Source organism: Schistocerca serialis, unplaced genomic scaffold (assembly GCF_023864345.2).
Source record: "Schistocerca serialis cubense isolate TAMUIC-IGC-003099 unplaced genomic scaffold, iqSchSeri2.2 HiC_scaffold_1189, whole genome shotgun sequence".
In the NCBI taxonomy this organism is placed as follows: Eukaryota; Metazoa; Arthropoda; class Insecta; order Orthoptera; family Acrididae; genus Schistocerca; species Schistocerca serialis.
In genome coordinates this window covers 25,001-30,000 of record NW_026047391.1, presented here as the reverse complement: position 1 = coordinate 30,000, position 5,000 = coordinate 25,001, and the positions used below count along the sequence as shown (strand labels likewise).

Below are 5,000 nucleotides of genomic sequence, written 5' to 3'. Positions count from 1 at the left end.
CTAGTGCAGATTTGTGTAACCGTGCGCGCCAATATTTTGTAACCCCTTCAGATGTTGGGATAACTACTGAACCTTTTACTGTTAGTATTCTCTTAAGCCTGGTTACGAGTTTGGACACGGTTTCCGTTTTAATGATGGCTTGCACGTGAATGTCGTTAAGAGACGACAACTGCTGAATTCTCCTGTAAAATACAGAGCCAATCAGCAGCCTTAATGCTGGTATACCCAAGCCACCGTCACGCTGCTTAGCATGGAGGAAAGGCGTTGGAGTTGTCTTAGGCAGATGGAGAGTTGCCTTAACGAATTGTATGATTAGGCGGTCCAAATAGTCTAACTTCTTGGCTGTAATGTTACTGTTCTGCAAGATGTGAACCAGTCTCGGTATGAGGTATGTATGAAGAACAGTTATCTTCTGCCAAGGCTTGAGTGCGGCACGTTTCAGGCGGTCCAACAGCGATGACAGAATAGATGGAGAAGGAGTCTGAATTCCCTGGTGCTGAAAGGTGTAACCCAGGTAGTGCAGCTGTTCTTGCACGTTCAAGGCAGGTATTTTAGCGCCAGATAACTTGAACAGACTTTTGGTTTCTACTGCACACCGTTTGGAGTGTGCCACTCTAATAAATTGAAAGGCCTTGCTTTTTGAGGGATTCACTTCTAAAGCCGTGCTTTTCGTGAACCTCTCAACACAGCGCAGATGTTGCTGCATGCCCTCTCTGGTCGACGAGAGGAGAACAATGTCATCTGCAAAGCCGAGAATAGCAAATTTCTCTCCATTGACTTCAACCCCATAGGACTGGTTGACTGCTTCCATGAGCCTGTCCATTACCATGTTGAAGATGACAGGACTGAGTGGATCACCTTGTTTAACTCCCCTATGAAACTCAACTTCTCCAAAGGTGTCTTTACCAAGTTGGAGATTGGTCGTTTGACCTTTGTAAGATGACAATATATACTCGAGAGTCAAGTCATCCACTCCATGAGACCACAGTGCCTGATGTATGGCACTCCAAGATACCCGATCGAAGGCTTTCGTTAAATCAAGGGCCACCACAAAAATTGGCTTTCCTCTAGCCCTATGCTCCTTGATAATTACATCTAAGGAAAGTGCGTTCGCCATGATTCCATCAACGGACCTGAAGCCCCGCTGGGCAGGATGTATAGAAATGACCTGAGCCAACCTGAACGCCAAGATCTTATTTACCAGGCGTACTACCATTGATGAGATAGTTATTGGTCTCCAGTTAGACGGAGAGCGCAGGTCGCCTTTCTTAGGTAGAAGGCAGGTCTTGCTCACTGTAAATACAGATGGTAGTTGTTTTAACCCAAACACCACATTAAGCAGGACATTCAGATCCGCGTTCGGAATATTTCTCAGATGTTCATGAGTCACGCCATCAGGACCAGCGGCTGTTCGCTTCAATTTATGCGACCAATTCCTAGTTTCATTCAGCGAGAAAGGCATACTCGTGTCTTTGATGGAATCGGGATTCCTAGGCGGTAACACGATCTCGGGGCCATGTTCCTCTCTTGCGTAGTAGCCCTTGAAATAGTCCACGAGCAGGCTCCTATCTGGTCTTGTGGTTGTACCATTCTCCTCCTCACCATTGAGAATTCCTCTTACCAAGCTTGCTCTGTTGTTTAACCACCGATACTGGGCATCTCGGAATCTACGAGATCTTTCCTGCTGCCGCACTCTTCGCTGTTCATTCCTGCCACCCTTATGTGGCTTCACGACCTTCGGCTGTCTTTTCCTTCTTCTAGATCTATGTAGTGGCCTATCATTCAGTTGTTGGATGATTCCAGTGACCTGTTCATCAATGGCGGACCAAGGTGATGAATTGTCAAGAACTACTTCAACCAGCCTTTTATAGGGTGGTGAGCAACTTTCTTTAATTTCCTCCAGATGGGAAATAATATGTTCGTTGCTAATCCAACGGCTTTGTTCTTGTGGAGTGGCACGACTCGCAGATTTCGCAACCTCATCGGGGACCGCACCAACAGCGTCCTCCATCCTGCCTTTCACAGTCTCCAGAAGCTGTTGATACTCTGGAAGTGCTCTCCTTTTCTTGATACCTTCCGCAGATCTACCTAACTTCCTACCCAAGTACGTGTTCAACTGTAATTGAGTAGACCACTCTCCCGCACATTCCACTTCAAGAAACGCCATTTCCTCCATCTCAGCGGCGCTCCAATTCCCTTTCCGTTTGCCACTAGCATGCACTAGGTCGGCGGCATTAAAATCAACAGGATGTACTTGTTTCTCATGCAGCCGCCGTCCAATGAAGGTCGTAAATTGCCTACCACAAAAGGCACATTTGTGCAAGCCGTCCTCGTTGGGCGCGTTAATTAAGCCTTTGCACCTACGAATATGTTGTTTCTGTTGGGCCGATGTTCGCCTACCAATACCTAACTGACATTTGGGACATGTAATGCTATTTTCGAAACTTGGCGAATCAACATTCCTGCCAAGTCTTGCGTCCGTGGTAACCACGGAAGAAAGTTGAGGGTCCTGTACATTCGGGCCCTCCATCCGAGGCTCCGCTGAACTCATCGTCGCAACTAAGGCTCTCGTTAAGAGAGAGGGGAGATAGGCTGCGAACCTGGCACCCCTGCGGCCAATAGGCCTACAAACCGGAGGCTCGTCTCGGATACTAGGACAGAAACCTGCCCCGACACCTCAAACGACGGCTCCAGGATAAATACGAGATTAAACCCGTTGTTCCTACAAGCGAACGGCACTGCCACTATGAGGCCAACACCAATTCGAGGGGCACTGGCCAGAGCCAGCAAGGCTCCCCCCGCCCATAGTCCTTGTATTTGCGAGATTCCTCTCGCACCGTTGACAAGTCACCGCCGAGGTCGCTTAAGCGATACCTCTACCGCACATCTATGCTATCATTTTCCGCCCTTTACCCACATAACATGGGATTGGGTAGTCCAATAACAGCTTTAAGGGCGACCGCCGTGCGGTCTGCAAGCGGCTCCATCGTGGCCCTAAAAAGGACACTGTCCTCAAAAGGACACTAGGAGGTCCTGAAAAGGACACTGCCCCGATAAGGGCACTTGGATACTAGTGAATCCCACAGTACAACCGTGGCCCGACACCTCAGACGACTACCGCAGCTGTCGCCCGTTATTGACCAAAGACTCGTCTCGGATACTAAGGCATCAACTGCCTCGACACCTCAAACGACTGCTTCGATACGAGGTCTCGTCTCGGATACTAGTACAAACTAGGTCTGTCCCGACACCTCAAGTGACGGCCCCGTGGCCCTGCCCTATTGGCTGCAAAGCCAGTCGCCCTTTGGCTTGCCTTAGCTCACCTCACGGTAGCTGACAATGCACCCGACTCTCGCCTCGGGGAGGCTAGGAATTAGGACTTCACCGCAGAGAGGCTAGAGGCACCACTCACCGATCCCAGCCTAAGGCATGGGGCACAGTGTGACTACCCTATATTTCGCATCTTGCGGGCTTAAGAGAGTCATAGTTACTCCCGCCGTTTACCCGCGCTTGCTTGAATTTCTTCACGTTGACATTCAGAGCACTGGGCAGAAATCACATTGCGTCAACACCCGCTAGGGCCATCGCAATGCTTTGTTTTAATTAGACAGTCGGATTCCCCCAGTCCGTGCCAGTTCTGAGTTGATCGTTGAATGGCGGCCGAAGAGAATCCGCGCACCCGCGCGCCCCCGGAGGAGCACGCTAAGGCGGACGCGGCCTCGCAGCAAGGAAGATCCGTGGGAGGCCAAGGCACGGGACCGAGCTCGGATCCTGCACGCAGGTTGAAGCACCGGGGCGCGAACGCCGCGCAGGCGCGCGCATCCTGCACCGCCGGCCAGCACGAGGCCAACCGACGGCGAGAGCAGACCACGCCCGCGCTAAACGCCCGCACTTACCGGCACCCCTACGGCACTCACCTCGCCCAGGCCCGGCACGTTAGCGCTGACCCACTTCCCGACCAAGCCCGACACGCCCCGATCCTCAGAGCCAATCCTTATCCCGAAGTTACGGATCCAATTTGCCGACTTCCCTTACCTACATTATTCTATCGACTAGAGGCTCTTCACCTTGGAGACCTGCTGCGGATATGGGTACGAACCGGCGCGACACCTCCACGTGGCCCTCTCCCGGATTTTCAAGGTCCGAGGGGAAGATCGGGACACCGCCGCAACTGCGGTGCTCTTCGCGTTCCAAACCCTATCTCCCTGCTAGAGGATTCCAGGGAACTCGAACGCTCATGCAGAAAAGAAAACTCTTCCCCGATCTCCCGACGGCGTCTCCGGGTCCTTTTGGGTTACCCCGACGAGCATCTCTAAAAGAGGGGCCCGACTTGTATCGGTTCCGCTGCCGGGTTCCGGAATAGGAACCGGATTCCCTTTCGCCCAACGGGGGCCAGCACAAAGTGCATCATGCTATGACGGCCCCCATCAACATCGGATTTCTCCTAGGGCTTAGGATCGACTGACTCGTGTGCAACGGCTGTTCACACGAAACCCTTCTCCGCGTCAGCCCTCCAGGGCCTCGCTGGAGTATTTGCTACTACCACCAAGATCTGCACCGACGGCGGCTCCAGGCAGGCTCACGCCCAGACCCTTCTGCGCCCACCGCCGCGACCCTCCTACTCGTCAGGGCTTCGCGGCCGGCCGCAAGGACCGGCCATGACTGCCAGACTGACGGCCGAGTATAGGCACGACGCTTCAGCGCCATCCATTTTCAGGGCTAGTTGCTTCGGCAGGTGAGTTGTTACACACTCCTTAGCGGATTCCGACTTCCATGGCCACCGTCCTGCTGTCTTAAGCAACCAACGCCTTTCATGGTTTCCCATGAGCGTCGATTCGGGCGCCTTAACTCGGCGTTTGGTTCATCCCACAGCGCCAGTTCTGCTTACCAAAAGTGGCCCACTTGGCACTCCGATCCGAGTCGTTTGCTCGCGGCTTCAGCATATCAAGCAAGCCGGAGATCTCACCCATTTAAAGTTTGAGAATAGGTTGAGGTCGTTT

The 5,000-nt window shown here is 52.5% G+C and overlaps 1 pseudogene; it reads right to left on the bottom strand.

The window, feature by feature from the left end:
• Positions 1–5,000, bottom strand: part of LOC126434458 (large subunit ribosomal RNA) — an 8,541-nt pseudogene that overhangs the window by 2,186 nt on the left and 1,355 nt on the right.